This window comes from Megascapheus bottae, chromosome 1 (assembly GCF_031878675.1).
Source record: "Megascapheus bottae isolate mThoBot1 chromosome 1, mThoBot2.hap1, whole genome shotgun sequence".
NCBI classification, from domain to species: domain Eukaryota; kingdom Metazoa; phylum Chordata; class Mammalia; order Rodentia; family Geomyidae; genus Megascapheus; species Megascapheus bottae.
The window spans coordinates 29736068-29759866 of NC_143509.1; the positions used below are offsets into that span (position 1 = coordinate 29736068).

At 53.8% G+C, this 23799-nt stretch overlaps 1 protein-coding gene and 1 long non-coding RNA gene across 2 annotated transcripts in view; both read right to left on the minus strand.

Moving 5' to 3' along the window:
- Zfr2 (zinc finger RNA binding protein 2) overlaps nt 1–11261 on the minus strand; it is a 31535-nt gene extending 20274 nt beyond the window's left edge. The window contains exons 1-2 of the mRNA XM_090341561.1: nt 11191–11261; nt 10226–10238 (exon numbers count right to left, since the gene is read on the minus strand). The gene's annotated coding sequence lies outside the window, so the exon portion shown is untranslated. The remainder of the gene's footprint in view (nt 1–10225; nt 10239–11190) is intronic.
- Nucleotides 11262–13206: 1945 nt separating this feature from the next.
- Nucleotides 13207–19871, minus strand: LOC150068761 (uncharacterized). The gene is made up of 4 exons (XR_016534899.1): nt 19384–19871; nt 16068–16147; nt 15199–15413; nt 13207–13278 (listed from the first exon to the last, which is right to left on the minus strand). It is a non-coding gene; the product is annotated as an uncharacterized LOC150068761 (long non-coding RNA).
- Nucleotides 19872–23799: the final 3928 nt, after the last annotated feature.

Sequence of the window (23799 nt, forward strand, 5' to 3'; positions counted from 1 at the left end):
TAGGACTATTTTGGATCTCGGGTGGGCTGAATGGATAGGTGGGAATCTGGGGCAGTGGAGGCTGATTACAGGGGTGACATTGTGGCTGGGCCCTAGATAGCCACCTGTTTGTCCTTGGCACACTTGAGACACCTGGGAACTTCAGTGGCCACAGTGCTATTGCTCCACCCCAGTGAGGAAGAGCTGGAAAATGGCAGGCCATCTGGCTAGTGCTATGCCGGGCAGGGGACCACCATGGACAGACAGGCCATGGAGGAACCCGGGTAGAGCCACCCATGGAACACCACTCTCCCTGGCTAGGGGCCAGGCTGGACTCCCGTTCTCCTCACTGGCATCCCTACATCCTTCTGGCAGCCACAGGAAGTCCTCCGGAAGCCAGAGCCTCCCTGTCTTCTTCCTGCTCACAACCCTCCCACGGCCCAGCTGGGAGAACCACAGTCCCCTCCCCGTCTCCCAGTGGCCTTGGCTCCCTGGTCACTTGCCAGGCCCTGGCGTGTGTGCGCGTGCACGTGTGCATGTGGAGGTGTACCTGTTTCACAGTCAGCCTCAGGCCACTCACGGAGCCAGCAGCTCTGAGGTGACCGTGCGTGCGTGCGTGCGTGCGTGCGTGCGTGCATGAGTGTGTGGTTGGGGGTGAGGGACATATACCCCGGAGGCCACCCTGTGGCATTAAGATGGTTATTATTTTTGGATGGTCATGAGGCTTGAACTCTGGGCCTGGGCGCTGTCCCCGAGCTCTTCAGCTCAAGGCTACCGCTCTACCACTTGAGCCACAGCGCCACTTCTGGTTTTCTAGGGGTTCACTGGAGATAAGACTTGCATGGGCTTTCCTGCCTGAGCTGGCTTTGAACTGTAATCCTCAGATCTCAGCCTTCTGAGTAGCTAGGATGACAGGCGTGAATCATTGGTACAGGGCCAAGATGGTTAATTTTTTTACCCAGGGAAAATAGGTGCCTGCCTGCTGCAGAGGCGGAAATCCTCTGGTCAGCCATGGCTGAGATTTATGCTCTGCTCCTCAAAAGTGTCAGTCTGATAGACTCAAGGCTTTGTGTGTGTGTGTGTGTGTGTGTGTGTACCTGTCATCCTCCACAAACATAGAGACTGTGAGTCCCAGACCAGCCTGGGCTACATAGATCTATCTCAATAAACAAAAAAAAATTACAAAGGAAATGGTTGGAGGCTTAGGTGTGCCTCAAGGGTGAGCTTTTGCTAGTGCATGGATGTCTTTGGCTCATCTCCAGCACTGGGGGTGGGGTGGAGGACGGGACAGCCACAGCCAATACATTTGGGGGAAAAAAAAAAGTTTAATTCTGATTGTCACATTGGTTCTCCACGGCTGCTGCAGCCGACACAGAGGCAGGGGACACAAGTATTTTATTTTTGGTGGTACTGCAGTTTGAACGCATTCTGCCACGCTTTTCAGTTTTGGATTATGTTAATTAAAATGCTTTACTAATATACATTAATTGTATAAGAGGGGCTGTATTGTGACAATTCCCGGTGTGCGGACAATGTATCTGGGTCAATTCCCCCCTCCATCTCTCTCTTACTGTCTCTATTCTCTCTCTGTGTTGGTCATGGGGCTTGATCTCTGGGCCTGGGCACTGTCCCTGAGCTCTTCAGCTCAAGGCTTCTGCCCTACCTCTGGGCCTGGGCGCTGTCCCTGAGCTCTTCAGCTCAAGGCTACCGCTCAACCCCTGAGCCACAGCACCACTTCTGGTTTTCTAGTGGTTAACTGGAGATCAGAGTCTCACGGTTTTTAGTGCCCGGGCTGGCTTCGAACAATGATCCTCAGATCTCAGCCTCTTGGGTAGCTAGGGTGAGAGGCGTGAGCTACCACACCCGGCTTCTACTTCCTAAAATACAGTTTCGACCGGTTTCATTGCTTTGATTGATGCAAACCAGCTAATTTGGATTATATTCACCTTTATTCACTGTTCGCTTCCCCTCAAAAAAGAGCCTGCTATACTTTTTTTTTGTTGCTGGTGGTGGTGGTAGTTGTGGGGCTTGAACTCACGGCTTGGGGGCTGTCCCTGAGCTCTTTTTCCTCAAGGCTAGCGCTCTGCCATTTGAGCCACAGTGCCACTTTTTGTTTTCATTTTCCCCCTGGTGGTTAATGGAGATAAGACAAAGACATAGGCTTTCCTGCCTGGCTGGCTTTCAACTGGGATCCTCAGATCTCAGCTTCCCGAGTAGCTGTGAACCACCAGTACCTGCCTTATATTTGTTATTTTCATCTAGCCTTATTCCTAGGCCAGGCTGGAGTTTCATCTTTCTCCCCGTGCTTCTTCTGTAGCTGGGATGTAAAGGTGCAGGTATCAAAGCCCAGCCATAAGTTGAGATGGAGTCTCACAAACTTTTCTGTCCAGGCTAGCTTTGAACTTTTTCTGTTGGTTGTGAGGCTTGAACTCTGGGCCTGGGAGTCGTAAACCACTGTGCCCGGATTAGCTTTGAACTTTGATCCTTGCTCTTTGCCTTTCAAGTAGCCAGGACTACTGGCTTTGTGGTGCTCTGAACTCAGGGCCTCCCCATTTTTACCTTGTGTTCTCCTGCTCACGGCTGGTGCTCTACCACTTGAACCATGCTCCCATTTCCAGCCTTTTGGTGATTTACTGGAGATAAGTCTCACAGACCTTCCTACCAAAAGTGGTTTCGAACCTTGATCCTCAGATGTCAGCATCCTGAGCACCAAGATGACCAAGTGTGAGCCACAAATGCCTGGATCAGTCATGGGGCTGGAACTCTGGGCTTGGGTGCTGTCCCTGAGCTCTTCAGCTCAAGGCTATCATCCTACCACTTGAGCCACAGCCCCACATCCCATTTTCTGGTGGTTGATTGGAGATAAAAGTCTTACAGACTTTAGTGCCCGGGCTGGCTTTGAACCACAATCCTCAGATCTCAGCCTCCTGAGAAGCTAGGATGACAGGCGTGAGCCACCTCGCCCGGCTTCTATTTTCTAAAACATAATTTCAACCGGTTTGAGAGTTTTCCTTTTCTTTTTGTTGAACATGGCTTGAACTCAGGGCCTGGGCACTGTCCCCGAGCTTTTTCACTCAAGGATGATACTCTACCACTTTGAGCCACCGCGCTACTTCAGGTTTTCTGGTGGGCAAAAGTGACTGTGAAAAATTTTTTTTGGGGGGGAGTCTGTGGCTCACCCTGTCCATCTTGGGGTTAGCTTCAAGGATGGAGACTCCCAAGCACTGGAAGGAACACAATGACAACCATGGCAACTTGGGGGAGACCAGCTGCACCCTAAGTCTTTCTTCCTGCAGAAAACAGGAGACAACTCCCAGCACTCTTGCATTTGCATGCCTCATTGGCCAGGCTTGACACGAATGAATGATTTTTTCAGTGCTGGGGATGGAATGCAGGGCAAGTGCTCACCACTGAGCAGCCTCCAGTCTCAGAGAAACTCTCATCTAGTTCCTCTTCTTCCTCCTATTTTGCCAGTACTGGGGATTGAACTCAGGGCCTGAGCACTGTCCACTGTCCCCAGGGTTCCCCCCCCCCCCAAGGCTAGCTACCACTTTGAGCCACAGCTCTATTATTGGGTTTTTGATGGTTCACTGGAGATAAGAGTCTCGGGGACTTCTTTGCTTGGGCTGGTTTTGAACTAGGATCCCCAGATCTCAGCCTCTTGAGGTTATAGGCATGAGCCATTGGCACCCAGCCTCCTCCTTTTTTCCTGATTGGTAGTAATAGGCTTCACATTTGCTAAGCAAATCCAGCTCTGTATTGCTGATTTTTTTTTTCTTGCCAGTCCTGGGCATGATCTCAGGGCCTGAGCACTGTCCTTGGGCTTTTCTCAAGGCTAGTGCTCTACCACTTGAGCCACTACTTCCGGCTTTTTTCTACGTATGTGGTACTGAGGAATCGAACCTGGGTATTTGTGCATGCTAGGCAAGCACTCTATCACTAGGCCAAACTCCCAGCCCCTGAATTTTTTTTTTTTTGCTAGTCCTGGGGCTTGAACTCAGGGCCTGGGCACTGTCCTTGGACTTTATTTTGCTCAAGGCTAGCACTCTGCCACTTGAGACACAGCACCACTTCTGGCTTTTTCTATGTATGTGGTACCTGGAATTGAACCCAGGGCTTCATGCAAGCTAGGTGAGCACTCTACCACTAGGCCAAACTCCCGGCCCTTATTAAGATAGGTTGCCTTCACCCTTCTCCAACTTGGGTGTGCTCCTGGGCCACCATCCTTCTATTTATATTTTATCTTAAGAGCTGGAATGGCAGGTATGCATCACCAATTAACAGTGATGCACCAATTAATGCTTGCCCAATTAATGGTTGAGATGGAGTCATAAAGTCCTCTGCCCCCTAGCTGGCTTCAAATCACAATCCTCCAATCTCCCATTCAGCTAGGATTGCAGGCATGAGCCACCACTGCCTGAGAACAATCCAACTTCATAGAAAAATACAGCCTTAAGTGATTTCAGTGGAAGGATTTTATAGGCATTATTGTATTTTTTTTTCTTGTTATTGGTCATGGGGCTTGAACTCTGGGCCTGGGTGTTGTCCCTGAGCTCTTCAGCTTAAGGCTACCACCCTACCCCTTGAGCCACGGTGCCACTGCTGGTTTTCTAGTGGTTAATTGGAGGTGTCTCATGGACTTTAGTGCTCGGGCTGGCTTTGAACAGTGATCCTCAGATCCTGAGTAGCTAGGATTACAGGCGTGAGCCACCATGCCCGGCTTCTCTCTTTATTTTCAAGGCAGGGTCTCCCTATACAGCCCATGCTGCCCTTACACATGCTCTCCTCCTGCTTCTGCCTGGATTGCTGGGATCACAGGGGTACACACCAAATCTGGTCCCTAACATTTTTATTGAGATCTAATTTACACCCCATCAATTCAACTACTTAAGGCGTGACAAGGAGTTGAGTACATTTGCCGAGTGGTACAATCACAGTCACAGTCATTTTGGAACAGTCATCACCTCAGAAAGAAACCCCCAGCGATGTAAAATGGTCCAGCAGCTGTGGTTCCGCCTGGCAGTTCCTCAGGAGATCAGTGGTGAACCAGTGACCCCGGTTTCTACGGAGGGACACTGACAACCAGGGCGTGGCAGCCCACGCATTCCACGTCACGGCAGCACGGTTCACACCAGCCAAAAGGCAGAAGGACGCAACTCGTGTGGCCCTCCTACGGCCAAGTCTGTGGGCAGGGTGTGGCTCAGATCCGGACTTTTTCCCAGTAAGTGGAGGCCATGTGGGTGTGTGGGAGAAGACGTGGTCCGTTCTAGGGTGCTGTGTTCACTGAGTTATGTCCCTCATAAAGTCACATATTGGTATACTCACCCCAGGGTGAGTGCATCTGGAGATGGGTATCAGTCCTGGAGCTTGAACTCAGGGTCTGGGTACTGTCCCTGAGCTTCTTTCCTCAAGGCTAGTGCTTTTTTCTTTGTTTTGGTGCTTTATTGTAGAGAGTCTTAGTTTTTCCTAACCAGGATGGTTTCAAACCCTGCTCTCAGCCTTTTCAGTAGCTAGGATTACAGGTGTGAGCCACACCTGCTTGGTTTGTGGCAGGGTCTCACTGTGGTACCCCAGCCGGCCTGGAACTCTAGGTCCCTTCGCCTCTGCCTCCCAAGGGCTGGGATGACGTAGGTGCCATTACGTCTAGCTAGACCGGGTCTACAAAGGAGGGGGTGGGGGACAAATGAGCTCATGGGCTGGGGGCTGGCCCCAGGCTGTTGCACACGGCAAGAAGGCCTGCGGTTTCTGTCCAGTGGAGGACTTTTGCAGGGGCTGGCCTCTCACCAATCCCCAGGGGCCATTTGCAAACCCTAGAGAGCAGCTGCCAGAGAAACTAGCTCCAGCCACACCCTGACCTTGGGCCTCAGCTTTCAGAGATGCCAGGAAAGAAATGTCTGCTCTTTCAAGTTGCCCTGACCCCTGGGTCCCTTTGCTACATCTGAGCTGGAGCCTCACAAGGGACAGGGTGTGGCTGGCAGCTGAGGCAGCCATGCACCCCCAGGGCTGGGAGTTGGCTGATGGACAGGCTGCTGGGATGTCACCTGGCGGCTGTTAGGAGGTCGTGCTGACTCAGGTGTGGGGTCCAGCTGGATGGATTTCCTTGGGGCAGGATGCTGAGAGTCTATCTGGTCCCTGGCATTTTTGTCTCTCTGCTTTCTGGCTACCCTGAGGCAAACAGCTCTGCTCCACCGTGCCCAGTGCTATGGGGGGTCCTGCTTGCCTCAGGCCAGCTGAAGAGAGAGACAAAGTCTGCCCCCCCTCCCCCAAATCATGCTTCCTGGCATTTGTCTCTCTCCCCTGGGATCTAAAACTATGCTACTAGCTTACGGGTTAATCTTTTCTGGATGGTTTCTCTCTAGGAAGTCACAGAACGCCTTGCCTTCTGCATCTGGTGTGTAGATGGCGTCCGTCTGTGTCCGTCGGTCTGAAGGTGTGGAGATTAGAGGCAGGTGGTGGGGTGGGGTGGGGCAGACTGCAGGAACTACGGGAGGAGCCGGGAGAGTTCTGAATATGGAGAGTATGATGGGAGTTGCCCTGAGGGAGGGAAGAAGGAGGTGGTGGGGGAGGAAGGAGGGGGTGGGGGAGGAGGGAGGGGGAGGGAATGTCACTGGCCGGAGGAAGCTGTCCCCAGAGCAAGTGTTTCAGGCTTTGTGGGCTGCCCAAGATGGGTGGTAGGAGCATGGGTCTGGGGTTAGCTGGGGAGACAAGGTCAGGAGCCTCGGATCTGGAAGGCCAGCTGCCACCCCGAGGCAGAGTCGTCCCCCCCCCCCCAGTCTTCAAGGACAAGGAAGGGCAGGAGAGGGCCTGGAGTCCAGTCAGATGCCCCGGGCCTGGGGGACAACTGTGGATTGCTGTACAAGCCTCACACCTTAACATCTATCCTCTAGTGTGTGAGTCATTCGCCCCCCAGAGGAGACTCCACATCCCTCCCTGGGGGGCGGAGGGGCATGGGGAGGGTCTCCATGTCCATCTTAGCATAGCTGCATCTGCGATGTCATCACTGCATTTGGCTGGCGGGGGAGCTGGCCCTCCTCTGCAAACCTCCCAGCCAATGAGCGAGCGCCTGAGGCTGCGCAAACTTGTTGCTAGGGAGTGGGCAGCGCTGCACTGCGTCAGTGAGGAGGCTGCTGTCTCCATGGCAACAAGAGCCTGGTTGGGGCCCCACGGGGGAGGGAGCTGGGGACCTGCAACTCCTATTGGCTGAGGAGAGGCGCACTCTGCACTGTCCCTGCGCATGCGCACTCACTTGTCCTACCTGTGTCCTTGGCTTTGGGCCCGGTTCTGGAAGGTTCTGGATGGGTTTTTGGTCAGAATGGATGAGAGGGAGTCAGGCTTTCCTGGGCACATCATCTAGGTTAGATTGTAAAGGTGGTAGGACATCAGGTTCACATAGTCCTCCAATTCCTAGAACATGGAGGCCCAGGGAAGAAAGACTCCTTTAGGGAGGGTCGCCCCTGGGGAGGGGGTAGGGAGGGCTGTTTTGGGGGGATAAGCCATCACCTGCCCCCAGAGGGCCTGTCACACCTGGACTGTGGACAAGGCTTGGAAGGAAACCAAGTGTGGAGTCTCAGGGGCAGATGGGCAGCGAGATGCCTTAGACAAGGCCAGGAAGAACGACAGGCACTCATTTGCATAGAACAAAGGTTTCTTTCTTCTCTTTGGTTTTACACATACCTGGATTATAACTGACTTCAACTGGATACTGCTTTCAAAAAATAACAGGAATGCATGCACACACACACACACACACACATACACACATTCACACTCACAAACATTGAGTCCAAGAAAAAAATTCAGGTGAAAACAAGATTTTTTCCCCCCAGGAATCTCAGGAACGAGAGAAATCTCAACCAGATCTTTTCAAACTAACAACTCCTTCCTTCAGGAACCTTCCTTCAGCTACTTATCTACCCACTACCCTTCATCCAGAGGCAGGCCAGATCACAATGTCAGCTGGAAATCTAAGTATCAAAAGATCACCTATCTTTCAGTACCAAAAGAAGCCTCTGCTCCCACTTGCTGACCTTGACTCTGTGTGTGTGTGTGTGTGTGTGTGTGTGTGTGTGTGTGTGTGTGTGTTTCAGGGGGGTTCCTGTCAATATTTAGAGAAACAGTCCAGTAAGTGCAACAGCCAATACTGCCATAGCATGCCATTACAAACACTGAGGACAGACATTCTGCTTAATCACAGCCCAATGATCACAGATCAGGTTCTTCATTATGTGCCCATTCCTCCCCCCCGCCCCCCCCCCCCCCCGCAAGCCAGGGCTACTGCAGTGGGCACTACCGCTCACAAACATTTCCAGTCAAAACGTGATCACAGCCAGGCGCTGGGGGCGCACGCCTGTAATCCTGGAGAAGAAGGTACGGCATCGGGGGTTCAAAGCCAGTCACTTTGCAAGTAAAAAAATCTGCAAGACTATCTCCAAAATAAGCAGCAAAAAAGCGTGGCTCAAATAGAAGAGCGCCAATCAAGCAGAGGTGAAGCTCCAGAGTGAAAATACCAGTACCTTCCTTCTCAATGGCTTAGGACCTTCCTCTAGGTCTTGGTTTTCTGACTCCCCCATCGCCAGCTTCTCTCAGCCCACGCCTTCCAGGAACCTTAAAATGGCCACCTACTTCTTGCCAACCCTATTCTAAATTCCAACCAAGGTCCCTGACCTTCCTTCTATCTGGAAGGTCTCCCTCTGCTGTGTTCCTATGAACCACCAGCTTCTGGCGCCCTCAGTGCTCCCTGGCCCAGCTAGCCTTGGGTGCTTCCTCAGGGAGACCCTGTGGTGCTACCCCACCCCTCAGGCTGTGGTTCAGAGTCCACCTCACTGGGATGTTTGTCCTCTCATCCCTCTGGGTGCAACATGGATGTCAAATTGTATTTGCCCTTTTGACTATGAAATGGGCCACAGGCATAAGGTACAATGGACCTTTGCCACCTTCCATGAAGCCCACGACGTCTAGGTAATTCGTGGACAGGTGCAGTGGGAGGCCTGTGCCAAGGGGAGCCCTCTAGTGTCTGGTGTGTGGCCCTACACCTTCCCCTTGGTGTCCAGGTGGCAGCCTGGCTGCAGGGTTAATTCCCGACGCCTTGCTGCAGCCTGCAGGTGGAGCTGGATAAGGGAAGCTGCCCTTACTGCCCTGTTGGGTGGTATTTGCCCTCTTACTGCTTATCCCAAGCACGTATTGTGCTAAGTGATTCCTATGCTGGATGGTCCTCACAAGGAGCCTGGGAAGAGGAGGACACAGTGGAGTCTGTACTGGTTTTCCCTGTCTGAAGTGGCCGCCATTGTTCTCTGGGGCCACAGCTAGGTCCCCATCCGCCTCAGGCTATGACATCTTCCTCAACTGATGACAGTGCATTGTCTAAAGATGCCTGATTTCACTTGTCTACCTGGCTCATCCACAGTGACGTCATAGTGGAACAAGGTCACTGCTGTCTCCAACAGAGACAACACCGCACTTCAACCCTACAGGCTGTATCATTAAAAAAAAAAAATCACCTCTCCAGCAAAAACACAAATCAACAACAGTGACTACCCCTCCCCCGCAGACCCTGGCTTGTCATAGGAGAGGCGACCAAAGGAGTCGGGGGCCATACTTTGCTCAGCCGCAGTGCAGAACACACGCCTTCTCCCCTGCTCCACAAAGCAAGACTGCCCTGTGCTCTGCATATGTACCACTCAGCCATGAAGGGGAAGAACACGGTGACGTCTGCTACCCTGTGAGGGATGTGAGGACGGAGATACAGGAGCACATACACTGCAGGACACCCCCCCCCAGCTGTGGTCAGATCCTCAGGGACCCTGATATAGGATTGGGGGGGGGGGATGACTGAGCTTTGGTGCAGGCGATGGGTGTGGTCATGGCTTCCTAGCCATGTGACTGCCTACTGCTGTTGAGCTGCTGTGTTCCTAGTGGGTTTTATGTTGGGTATACACTGCCAAATTAAAAACAAAAATTGGCCAGGAGCCTAGTTTGAACGGAACGTGGTGCTACATGTGTGTAAGCCAGGACAGCGCCCAGGGCACTATGGGAGCAACAGCTGCTACTGACAACGGCTGGGCCATCTGACACAGCTATCTGTCTGTCTGCCCACTACGTCTTTCTTTCTTCTACTTCTTTCCTTCTTCATTCCTTGGAGCCCAAATCCCACTGCCCTACCCTGCCCCCTGGGAAACTTCCCAAGGGCCCTGCACACTACCTGGCTTTAAAAAGGTCTCTAAATAAAAATGCAGACTCATGCAGTCACCTGTACGAAGTGTCTTCCGAGAGAGAGCCACAATGAAAAAAGAAAGTACATTATACTGAATGAAAAACCAGAGTGAGAAATAGGAAAGAGTGCTGGGCGGGGCCAGGGTAGGGTTGCATGGTTCATTAAAATGCAAACCAGGAGATGCGCATATCTGACAGGGCAAACATCACAGGCATCTCTACCCCGCGGTCGAGATGAATCTGATGCATTCGTGGAGCAGGCAGGAAACCACCGCAATGACTCGGGAGGGATGAGGAGAGCACAACGGGACTCGATTCCTAGTCGAGGCCACAACCAAGCCACCACGGACCGCCGGCCACGGGCTTCAGCAGGAGAGACGGGATCTCTCCCGCTGGAGGCCGCAGGCCGGCTCATCCCGAAGCCTGCCGAGATCCCGGCCCATCCTGGGGTGAGGACGCGTCACTCCATCTCTGCCGCATCGCCCTGCCTCCCGCGCCCCCTCCCCCGCCCCCTCAGCACGCCAGTCATCAGACTCGGTGCCCGCCCCCTCCCAAGATGGTTTCGTCACTGCAACCACAACCCGACTGCATCCGCCAAGACCCTTTTCCCAAGCGAGCTCCCAGGCACCAGTTCCCGGGATGGGATGTGGCCGTGCCTGGGGCGGGGGGGAAGAGGACGGGGACCATTCCACCCCCTCCCCCCACAGTAGGATCTCAAGCAAACAAAAATAACAAAAAAATCCCTGCAACGTAAGAAGCATTAACAGTGCTCCCTGCAACACAAGAAACATTAACAGTGGCCCCTCCAGCCTCCCCCCCTCCCCCGCGCCCCGATCTCTCCTCCCGACCCTCCAGGTATCTCACTAATTCCCGAAAAGCTGGTGGCGAACCCGAGGACTGGCTGCACCATGACTCCGCCCCCTCCCCCCATGGTGGCTCTGGGCCTCCATCCAAGCTCCCTCCGGTCCAGAGGCTGCCATTCGTGGCCCTGCACCCGCCTACCAGCTTCTGGGGCTCCTCCGGATGGCTGCAGGGGGCGCCGTTCCCGCGGCCCAGAGCAGTGTCTGGGGGGCGACGGCAGCCGCAGCCCCCGCCGCCGCGCGTGGGGCTCTGCGCCCCAACCTCCGCCGGGGCCGGAATGACGCACCCCTGAATCCTGGGGACGTCAGCTCCCTGCCCGCCAAGACCCCTGGCTGTCCTTGAAAGGAGAAATGGCGGTTAGACCTCCCCCCGACCCCCACCCATCCGCTAAGGAACCAAGCCACCCCGCCACTTACTTATTTATTTGCCCCTGGTTTGTGTTTGCATCTGCAATGCGCCACCAGAAAATCTGCACCCGCCCCGGCGCGGGTGGCTGTGGGTGGCGCCTTGCCCTCAGCCGCTGGCACCACTGGGCGCCGTCAGGGGTGCGGCTGCTGCAGCAGGGCTGGCCCCGCCCCCTGCACAAAAAAGCAGCCAATCAGAGCCCGCGAAGCCTCTGCCAGCGGCGAGCCGGAGGAGGGGGCCGGGGGAGAGCTGAGGGGGCTGGAGTCGGGCCCCGCCTCCTCCGCCCCTGGACAGCAGCGCGCATGCGCTGACCGCGTTGCCTGGGTGACCACCCTCGGATCCTGAGACTTCCCGCAGCCCCTGGTCGAGGCCCTCGCTGAGGCCCCGGGTACCCGCTAGGGGGGCCGGGCTGTACCCTCTGCCAGAGCGAGGGGCTTCTCGCCTTCCTCCCAGCCCAGCCAGGGGGGCAACTTTTATCTAGAAGCCCTGCGGCTTTCCAGCCCGGAGACTGCGATAGGCAGATGGGCTTGGAGAAGGCCGGAGACCTGGGGCGCAAAACACACACCTCCCCCCTCCCTGGCTGCGCCTCCGCTCCCGCGCGCCTCCTCCCCGCGCGCCTCCCCTCTTCCCCCGCCTCCGCGCCTCTCAGCGCGCGCCTCCTCCCGTCCCACCTCTCCTCTCCTCTCCCCTCCCCGTCTCCCCGTCTCCATTGAGCCTCCGCTCCCTGAGCGCCTCCTCCCACCTGTACCTCTCCCCCCCTCCGCGCGCGCGCGCGCGCGCCTCCTCCCGCACGCGCCTCCATCCCGCACGCGCCTCCCGGGGCGCGCGCGCGCGGCTCCCCCAGCACGCGCCTCTGGTTCCCTTTGCACCTCCACCCCGTGCGCGCGCCTCCCGCGGGTCCCCCCCCCCCCACCTCCTGCGGGCCTCCTGGTCTACCTGCAAGTCACGGTTCCCAGTTTGGAGGCCCGATGAGAGCTAGGGAGGGAAAAAGCCCCGTTCCAGCCTCTGCTCCGTCCCTACTTACAGCGTCCGCAGGGCTCCAGGCAGCTGCGGATGGCGGGCAGGAACGGGTTTATTACCTTGTGGAGTGGGGCTTGCCTACCGGGTGGGGAGAAGGGCAGCCGGGCAAGCTCGGGGATTCCTCTTCTTTTCCCGAACTTGTGTGCGATGTGCTAAGAATCCAGCACCAGCCGTGCCGGGTTCCTCGCTGTCCCCAGGTGGGAAGCGGGGATCTCAATGCGGGGGCGCGCGCGGCTCACCGGGGACTCACCGCACCCCACATCTGGAGGATGTGGTTCCGCCTCTGGATGGGGTCCCCACACCCCCCGGAGCTGAAGTCAGGCCCAGCGCAGGATGAGGGAGAAGGACCCCTTCCTCTTGGCAGGGAAAAGGATTTGCACTGCGGAGGAGGCGAACTTGAACTCGCAGCCGCAGCCAGCAGGTGCTCCTGCGCGAAGCCTCTGGAAGGGATTATTTTTTCTGCGGCACTGCGTCTTCCTGTCCCTCCCCCACGAATGAATGACGAAATCCAGCACCACTGAGAGGACAGAGAGGGAGCCCCCTCCCGTGCCCCTGCGCATCAGCTCAGGCCGCCCCAACTACAGGTGGTTGATGGCTCAGGGCCCCTGGGCCCTGCAGTGCCTCCTCCCCCTCCCACAGGTGGTCGGTGGCTCAGAGCTCCATATCAAATGCTGACCTCCTTCGGTGGGCTTCAGGTGATCCACCCCTCCTCACCATGGCTAGCCCTGCAGGGGTGAGGGCTGGGAGTCGGGAACTCAAGGGAGGCCTTCCACACGCACAGGGAAGCATGGAGGAATCCCAGAGCTGTCCAGAGAGGGAGGAGGTTGGAGGACAGTGTAGGTCATGTTCCTTGATGGTCCTGAAATCTTGTCACCAATGTGCAGACATGACCGGGAGGGGTGTTTCCTTGAGAACAGGTTTTCACCCAGGCCCTGTGGGCACTGGGCACCCGATTTTCGTTCTGGGCAGCCCTGGCCCTCACCTGCCAGTCGTGACAACTAGAAATGCCCCTGTACCAAAGGAGACATGCTGCCCGGTCCCTCCAGGGTTGGGGAGGGAGGAGGATTCTTCCTTGCTAATCCCTAGAGGGGTGGGGTTGTCTGTCCATCACAGGCACATTCCTATCCATGGACAAGTCATTTCTGCATCAACTTATTCACAGACAGGGAAACTGAGGCCCAGAGGGGGAGGACCTGGGAGTCTCCATCTGCCTAGGTAGTCCTGATCCTGCTTCACTCCACCACTCATAACAAAACAAACCTGCCTTTTGTGGTCATAAAGATTAAGATCTAGCTTCCATGTTAGGCCCCCCCCCCCTCCCCCCCCGGCCCAGGTTTCCCCCAACCTCTTCCCCTAAGAGCATGCGATGCCCTCAACAGTGATACCCTGACCGGGCCCCCTGAAGATGGCCCTTGTTTGAAAGGACCATCTTCCCAGGGGGCATCAGCGAGGGTCCCTGGCTTAGGGTACCAGGCACTGGGCTCTGTCTGAGAGGGAGAGGAAGACAGACACATATCTGGGTGTGCCTGAGGCGCGGGGAGGCCTGGGTGCCCTGCCCACCCTCACCAGATTCCCAAGGACAGTCAAGGACTCCCTGGTTTGAGGGTGTGGTTTCACGGTTTGACTGAACCCTGGGTTCCCAGGAAGGACCCTGGCTTCCCCGGGTTGAGAAGGGTTGCCTGGAGCCTGCCCCTTCCCTGGCCTCTCGGCCTGGTCCTGGCCCCAGCTGCTTGTGGAGGACAGTGTGGGAGGAAGCCAGGCAGCTCACTGTCGGCCATCTTTGCTGGGAGGTGGTGTCTGGGCATGCAGCTACGTGTGCTGAGCACAGGAAGCATGTGACAAGGAGCCATGTGACAAGGAGCCCTGCCTCTGCGGCTGAGTCCATAGAAATGGCGTGGGAAGGTCAGCCGGGCCATTTCTGATGCAGCTGCCCGCACTGCAGTGAGAGCTGATGACCAGCAAGGTCATTAGCAGTCTCACTCAGGTGACTGAGTGACATGGATGAGGGGAGTGACAGGGCCATTAAAGTCACCTTAGAAGTGACACTGCAGTGCAGTTCCCATCATGGCTGCCTTGCTGCCAGGTGCCGTGTGCTGGAATGGCCTGGTGGCAGGGGACAGGCTGATGGTGTGCAGGGGAAGGAAGGAAGGCCAGGCCGCCCTCACTCACCCTATGGGGAGGGGGCATGCCATCTTCTGACACAGGAGGAGACTGAACCTGATAACTTATGACAGACTGAGGGTCAGTTAGGAGACAAGCCCCAAGGAAAGCTAGGAAAGGTGTGGTGCCAGCCACCTGGGAAGCAGGGGTGGGGTGGGGTGGGGTGGGGGAGGTTGGAGGGAGAGTGCAGGGGAGCAGCCCCACCCTGGAGAGCAAGGGAATGGGGCTGAGCTGTCCTTCCAGGTGCAATGGGTGCTAGGAGAGGTCAGAAGCTACTGCAGGGAGTGTCCTCCAATCACAGCCCTCAGATCCTGTCCCAGATTCAGCCTGCTAGAATGTTTCCTTCATTTCTTCCTTTTTAAAAATGCATATGCATTTCTATTAAAGTAGTTGTATAAAGGGATTCTATCCATGGTCAGTTTATGTGTCTGATGTACCCTGATGAATGGCTCCCCTCTAGCATTCTCCCCTGCCTCCATTTCTAAGTGGCGGGGAGGGATAAACCAAAGATCCTGCAGCCAGTGACCTGGGTCTGGCACGCACAGGCAGGGTCCATTCACTTACACAGGACATTCCCCCAGGAACTCTGCAGAACTGACTGGGCCGCCCTTGGGCAAAGCAAGAAACACAGGCATGCAAGACAAAGTGGAGACAGCTGGCCATATTTGTTGAAGTCCTTAAATTCCTCCATGGTTGGGCGGAACGTCATGATCTTGCAACTGGGGTTCTGGGCCCCGTGGTCCTCAGACCCCATGGTGGCAGCTGTGTGGCCGTCGCACCTGTGGGGAAGGAGAGAGGGTGAGCAGGTCCACGCCACCCTTGCCACCCACCACATCTCCCAGGGGAGGACAAAGCCCATAGACCCTGGCAGACAACCATGACTGACCTACAGTTTGTGGGCATCAAGGCCTGGATTGTCCTGGAAACATAAGCACACACTCCAAGTTCACCTCGGCCCTGGGGGTCAACGCTGCCCCCTCAGCAGCCTTGGCCACAAGTCAGTGAGTGCCCCACCCAGCCTGGTGCCCAGGAGAGCAGCAGCTGGGCTTTGGGGGTAGCATAATCCTTTCTGATCGCCAGGGAACCCGCCCCACCAGGCAGGGCCCGGCTGTGAGCACCGCGTCACAGCTGCCACCTGCTCTCTAGGCCCCAAGTGAGCTTCATGGGCCAGGACAGCTGGTAGTGTGGCCAGAAGGGCACAGTGGCCCCCACCAGCCCCCCTGGAGCATGGCTGCTGCACCCAGGGGACTTCCTTGTGGAGGTACTGGAGCTGTAGCCAGCTGCAGTACTGCCAACCTGGCACGATGCCCTCTCCTGGGCCTGGCTGGCTGCAGCCACCCCCTCCTGCCAGGTTGCCAAGGAGATGGGGGAGGGGGCTGGGAGCAGGGCTGGCAGCCCACCCAATATGGAAAGAAGGGGCTCTGCTCCCTCACCAGGTCAGCTCTGCTTGCAGCCTTTACTTGGCTTGTCTGCTTTCTCCTCATGCCAGCTGGAAGCCTGTAGCTTCTTTCCCCTGGGGAAAGGACAGGTGGAAACATGAATGCATATAGCCAAGGAAACTGGGGAAGATTGGGAAAGTCCATGTGGCCAGGGAGTGAGAGATGGGCAGAAAACAAGCTGTGGTCCTCCAGTGACCAAGTGTTCCCTGAAACAGACACTAGGGGGCGACAAACACTGAGGAATGGATAGGATCTCGAAGCCCAGGCTGGCGCCCACCATCCCATAGCCTGCTCTTGGCCACACACTGGGTCACCCCATCCTGCCTGTGCACTGGGGCTGTGACAGGGGACAGAGGCTAAGACCTGGCCCTATGGTCCCAGTGCTGGCTGGACTCATGGGGCTGCCCCAAGTCCAGAACCTGGCCAGGACTCTGTACACGGATGGATTCATTTCGGCTTCTTCCAGGATGGCCACAAAGCCAAGTCTGCCTTGGAGGCCATCAGGGGCTCTGAGGACAGCAGAGAATGGTGCTTTGGGCAGGACACACAAAGGCCTACAAGGAATAGGTGCTGGCACTAAGTGCCCTCCAGAACAGCAGGCACTGTGTCCCTAGCAGTTCATACTGTTTTTGCCCTCCTCCAGGCTTGGTCTCCCAATCCCGGCACCAGGAGACGGACCCACTGGCACCCAGGACCCCTCCCAACCTCATGTGCTCCTTGGGCTGTACCTGTTGAGGGGCCATAAGGCTTCTATAGGCGTCACTGGGCAGAGAAACCTCAGCACTTGCCTGGAGAAGGCAGACAGATAGACCAGGGTATGAACACTGCCCAGGTCTCAGTCAAAGGTCCGAAGCTGGATCCTCAGGAAGCCATGTCAGGTTAGATTCAGTGGGGATGACAGAAGACACACATTATCCCTAGCTGTCTTTCATGGGTCCTGGGAGCCCTCAGACCTCAGCCCCTGTTCCATGGTTAGTTGCAGAAGGTGGGAAGTGGGGGGCTCACCCTCTAGGGAGGCTGATGGGGTGACTACCCATCAGGAGGGGACATGAGGCCTCACTGGTGCTCACCAGCTCCTGTCCTCTGTGTCCTTCCCCTAGGACAATGGGACTCCCTAGTCACTTCTACCCCTCCAGCCTAGCCCTATCCCTAGCTCTCATCGCGGGGCACAGGACCATTGTTCTGTTTGTCTTCTGACCAGACCAGGATGTGAGGGGCAGGTGAGGCCCTACATTTGAGGCCCAGGGGGAAGTTCTGGGTTTAAACTTCATCTCCCCTAGCACTCTCCTCGTTCCTTCTTGCCTCCTCTGAGAGAGCCTCCATACTGATTTCTCCAGTGGCTGCATTCATTCATTTTCCCATCATCATCAGGATGGCAGCTGGATTCTTATTATATGAAGCCTTTCCAGTGTTGAGTTGTATTCCTTCTATTCCTAGTTTCTTCAGGGTTTTTTTTTTTTGCCAGTTCTGGGGCTTGAACTCAGGGTCTGGGCACTGCCCTTGAGCTGTCTTTCTCAGTGCTAGTGCCCTACCACGTGAGCCACAGCACCACTTCTTTTTCTGTGTATATGGTAGTGAGGAATGGAATCCAGGGCTTTGTGCATGCTAGGCAAGCACTCTACCACTAGGCTATGCTTCTGGCCCCTCTTCAGGGCTTTTTTTTTTTTAAATCATGAAGGATGAACAATTTTGTCACACAGGGGGAAAGAGGGATCTAGAAAACCTTTCATCTCCCCCCCCAGAACACCCCCTGCTGCTTGATGGTGCTGTGCTCACTGGAGCCTGCAAACTCCCAGGACAAGCACACTGCAGAAGGGATCTATTCCCGGGTGCCATGTAGAAGTCCACAGCAGCAACTGCACAACCCATTTTTACAAAGAAAGGGGCATCTTTGGAGATGGCACCCATCTTCACAGGAGCCATGCTGACACCATCACCCGTTTCATTTCCGAGCAAGTACGGACATTTAAAAAACAATTGAGATGGTTTCCTTATTAGGGTGGAGGTGGGGGCTCTGGCAGGAGATGGGAAGGGTATGTTTGGAAGCAATGATTACACAGCAGGATGACTTGGGGAGGGGCTGGGTAATGGGGGACAGAGAAGCACTGGATATCCACACTGGGAGATTCCTTGCAGCCCATTTTAGACTCTAGACTGGCTACCAAGGGCCTGAGACCCCTTTTCTTCTTGATTTTTTTTTTTTGTTGTTGTTGGTCATAGGTCTTGAACTCTGGGCCTGGGCGCTGTCCCTGAGCTCTTCAGTTCAAGGCTAGTGCTCTACCACTTGAGCCACAGTGACATATCCAGTTTTTTGGCGGTTAATTGGAGATAAGGGTCTCAGGGATTTTCTTGCCCAGGCTGGCTTTGAATTGCAATCCTCACATCTCAGACTCCTGAATAGGATGACAGATGTGAGCCACCAGCACCTGGTGAGATTATGAGATTTTGTCTTTAAATAATTCAACAATTATACAATTATCCCCCCCCCCCTTTTTTTTTTTGCCAGTCCTGGGCTTGTGTTCAGGGCCTGAGAGCACTGTCCCTGGATTTTCTCAAGGCTAGGGCTCTACCACTTGAGCCTCAGCACCACTTCTGGCTTTTTTTTTCTATGTATGTGGTACCAAGGAATTGAACCCGGGTCTTCATGCATGCTAGGCAAGTACTCTACCACTAGGCCAAACTCCTGCCCTCCCCCCCCTTTTTTTTTAAAAATAAAGTTGAGTGCGGTGGCTCACACCTGTCATTCTAACTACTCAGGAGGCGAGATCTGAGGATCGTAGTTAGAATCCAGCCCAGAAGGAAAAGTTCTGGAGACTTATCTCCAATTAATGGCCGAAAAGGCCGGAGGCAGTGCTATGGCTGCAGTGGTAGAGCGCCAGCCTTGAGCATAAGAAAGCTTAGAGACAGGGCCCAGTGCTGGCCTAGCATGCACGAAGACCGGGGTTCGATTCCTCAGTGCCACATACACAGAAAAAGCCAGAAGTGGTGCTGTGGCTCAAATGGTAGAGTGCTAGCCTTGAGCAAGCCCAAGGACAGTGCTCAGGCTTTGAGTAATAAAGAGAAGGGCTAGGTCGGCCTACCCCACGCTGGGGACCCACCCCTGCCTGGGCTCCACCCCGCCCCTGGCCTACCCCACGCTGGGGACCCACCCCTGCCTGGGCTCCGCCCCGCCCCTCTCCTTCGCGCTCCCTGGCGCAGGCCTGGCGCCAGGCCTGAGCCTCTGGGTCCCGTGAGTGCACGGCTGCTGCCACGCTACTTGTCTGGCGGTATGGGGTGGCGTGGGGTGGCGTGGGGTGGGGTGCGGTCTTACCTGAGGCCTGGTCCGGATGTGTCTTTCACCCTGGCGTCACACTCCCAGGATTCCTCTGGGCGAGTCCCGCACTGTGGGTGATGGCCTCTCCCTAGCTTCCGGGGTGGGGCTTAGGAGGAGGTACACTAGCTTCCTCTCGGTGGTCATTGGTTACTGAGCCGCCACTCACTTGTGTGGAGACTGTGAGTGGTGATGACGGGCAGGAAGTCAGCCAATGAGGAGACAAAGGCGGTACTTACGCACGTTCCTACGCACGTGCACGTACTTAGCCCTTGGGCATCGGCCAACCGCCTCGTGGACGTAGACGAGGGCAACCGTTGTCGGAGCTCCGAGTCGACCTGGCCCGCGCTCTGAGGCAGCTGCTGCCCGTGGGGGTCCTTTTGGGCCGGCCTAAGGTGTCGTGTGCAGCCCAGTCAGGGCAGTGGGTCTGCCCAGGTGCCTTGGGGTCGGCTCATTAGCTCCACTTGTGGCTGCCATTGGCTCACACGGACCTGCCAATTGCGGCCCAGAGGTTTTGCCTTGTCAATCAACACCTGTACGAGTCTGCCCGCGGCTGTGATTGGGCGAGCGGGTGCTAGCGCTGCACTCTGATTGGCTGGGGCTGGGACCGCTCCCGCCCACTCACATACTTGAAGCTGTAGTATAAGTTTTGTATGCTTTCCCCGAAATCATCCTTTGTTTTTATTGAGACATTTGAACATCTTATTTTGTTTTGAGGGTACAGTGCAATGATTTGATACATGAATGTTTTGTGTAATCACATTAACCACATCCATCTCCTTAATTTTTAATCAGACCTCTCCTTTGGGAATTGGGTATTCTTGCAGGTGTTTCGAAATCTATCACATCTTGTATTGCGAGTAGTTACCTTACTTGTGCTGTTAGAAAATCACAACTAGCCGGGTGCCTGTGGCTCATGCCTGCAATCCTTAGCTACTCAGAAAGCTGAGATCTGAGCCTCACAATTCAAAGCTAGCCTAGGCAGGAAAGCCTGCGAGACTCATCTCCAATGAACTATTAAACAACAACAACAAAAAGCTGTGGGCTGGGAATGTGGCTTAGTGGTAGATTGCATGAAGCCTCGGGTCCTCATACTTCATAACTCATACCTCAGTACCACATAAACAGAAAAAGCTGAAAGTGGTAGAGCGCTAGCCTTGAGCAAAAAGAAGCTCAGGGACATGGTCCAGGTCTTGACTTCAGGCCCCAGGACTGGCAAAAAAAAAAAAAAAAGCTGGAAATGGAGCTGTGGTTCAAGTGGTAGACAGCTAGTCTTGAGCAGGGGCAGGGTCTAAGCCCTGAGTTCAAGTCCCAGGAGGGACACAGGGTCTAGCAGTTGCTGTCTTCTTGATTTCATTATTGTCAAGTACATCTAGAAATTTATCCATTTCATGTAGATTTTCTAAGTCTTCCTTCATGACCTTCTGGATTCATTTTCATTTGTTGGGATACCCTCTTTTTCATCAGTAATTATTTTTTGTTTGTTGGTCATGGGCTTGAACTCTGGGCCCTGGGCGCTGTCTCTGAGCTCTTCAGTTCAAGGCTACCGCCTTACCCCTTTGAGCCACAGCACCACTTCCAGTTTTCTAATGGGCAATCGCAGGTAAGTGTCTCATGGTCTTTTTCTTCCTCCTCTATCTCTAGTTGTCGTAAATTGTTTTTCTTGTCATGAAATATATATATATATATATATATATATATGTATTTTTTTGTGTGGGTCATGAGGTTTGAGCTCTTCAGCTCAAGGCTACCGCCCTACCCTTAAGCCAAGTCCCACTTCCTGTTTTCTAGAGGTTAATTGGAGATAAGAGTCTCAGGTCCTTTTCTGCCCAGGTTGGCTTTGAACCTTGATCCTCAGATCTCACTCAGCCTGCTGTGTAGCTAGGATTATAGATGTGAGCCACTATGCCTGGCATGAAGTATTTTTATCTGCCCTTCTGTTATGAATGATAGTTTTGCTGAGTATTCTGGGTTGGCAGTGGCTTTAAGTGCTTAAACTATATCATTAAAAATCCCCCTCTTTAAAGTTTCTGTAAAGAAATCTGCTATTCTTATGTGCTACTCTTGTGACTTTTTTGGTGTCTTCCCTTTTTCTCTGTGCTTGTTTTTACTGGACTGTATGATGGAATTTTCTGCCTGTTGGATGTTCTAAAATACTTCGGTATCTGAATGGGCTTCTCTTTTTCAAGATTTGGGAGGTTCACTGCTATTACTCTGGTGAATCTGTTTCCTATTATTTTAACTATTATATCCTCATCTTTAACTATGGCCACAGTATGTAAATTTGGTCTTATAATAGAGTCCTGAAGTTCTTGCACATTCTTTCATATGTCTTTTTCTGTATTTTCCTCTGCCTTTTAAAAAATTGTATTGTCAAGTCCTGGGATTCTATTTTCCATTTCATCTACTGTGCTGGAGAGGCTTTCTACATTTTTTCATCTCCAGGACTTTTTTTTTTTTGGGTCAGGATTTATACACCTTTTTTTTTTTTTTGGCCAGTCCTGGGGCTTGAACTCTGGGGTGGGGGTGGGCGTTGAGCTTTCTCAAGGGTAGTACTCCACCACTTACGCCACAACATTACTTACGGCTTTTTCTGTGTATGTGGTACTAAGGAGTCGAAACCCAGGGCTTTGTGCATATTAGCTAACACTCTACCACTAGGCCATACTCCTGGCCCCTAGACATTTTTTAGACATCATTAAAAAAATTTATTGTACAGAGGGGTTACAGTTACATTCGCCAGATAGTAGGTGCATTACTTCTCACACATTGATACCCCTTCTCATGTTTGTGTCCCAATTTCCCTCCCCCCTTGACTCATTTTGAGATTCTTTTTCATGTCTTCTATCTCACTTAGCTGGTTAGCAGATGCTCCTTGAGCTAAATAAGCTTATTTGTATTTACTTGGTATTCATTTAGTCTTTCCCTCACTGTATTCTCATTGAAGTCCTCTAGGTGTTTACTCTGCATTCACGTAGTTGCTTATAAATAAGTGCCTTTTCATTGAACATTCTTTCCTTTGAGCTCAGTGTATTAAGTTTTCTCAGCCTTCTCATTCTGTTCCTTTGTTGTGTTATTGTTTGTTTTTTTTTCTTTTTTTTTTATAAAAGTTATTTCTAGATATTGCACTAACTTTATTTATTTATTTATTTTTTTGGCCCCTTTCTCTTTCTGGCCCCGCTCGCTCCGGCCCTGCTCGCTCCGGCCCTGCTCGCTCCGGCCCGGCTAGGCCCCTCTTTCTAGCTCAGGCCCCGCTCGTTCTGGCCCCGCTTGCTTCCGCCCGGCTCGCTCCAGCTTGCTCCTGGCCCCGCTCGCTCCGGCCGGCCAGCTCTCGCTTGCTCCTGGCTCTGCTCGCTCCGGCCCCTTCTCGCTCCGGCCCCGCTCGCTCCGGCCTCGCTGGCTCTGGCCCCGCTCGCTCCCGCACGCTCCCGCACGCTCCGGTCCTGCTCGCTCCGGCCCCGCTCGCTCGGGCCACCACTCGGTTGGGCTCTGTTCACTTCAGCTCAGCTCGCTTCTTTCGCTCTCTGTCGCCGTCGCAGTCTCTTCTCTGCCACTTCCGGCTTGGTTGTGTATGTGGGATACCGAGGAATCGAAACGGGTCTTTGTGCATGCTAGGCAAGCACTTTAACCGCTAGGCCAAACTCCCGGGCCCTATTGTTTGTTTTTGAAGGTGTATTTCTTTGCCTTCTCATGTTTCTCATTTATATTTTGTTGTTTAGTTACTCATTTAGTTACTCTGTGTGGTTTTTGTTTTTATTTCCCTCTCATTGGGTTATTCTCTACAGTCTCATAGGACTTGGTATTGGCTTGGTTACTGAACTGTTTTCTACTGCTGGTGTAATGTGTACTTCCTCTCTAATAAACCAATTGAGAATGCAACTAGACATTTACCAACAGAGAGATACTATGGCTAACATCTGCACAACTAACCATGTTATTTGCAGGGGGCTGCGTGTTTTGTTTGGTACTAGAGGGTCTTAGAAGTATGAGTAGCACATCTAAATGTGACAGTTTTGTTATATAAGAGTATGAAGGGGAGGGAAGGGGTTTAGAATGAGGAAGATGGGAAAGAGTTGTGAAGATTGCAGATATGTATATGCTCATGTAGATGCCTAACTCAGCTGCCTTAGAGAAGCATGGTAACATCAGGGATTACAAAAGTATAGAAAAGGTGGCCTATTCGGTTAATGAAAGGCAACATAGAGTAAACTGCAGTTGATTCCAGGAGGCACAGGAAAGGTATCAGAAAGTCATCGATTTTCTTTGCTTCATATGCCAATATCTATCTGTCTGTGATCCATCTGTCTGTCTGTCTGTCTGTCTGTCTGTCTGTCTACCTCTCTCTATATATACTGGGCTTGAGCTCAGGTGCCTTTGTCTCTTGGGTTTGAGCTCAGAGGTCTTTATCTTGATCAG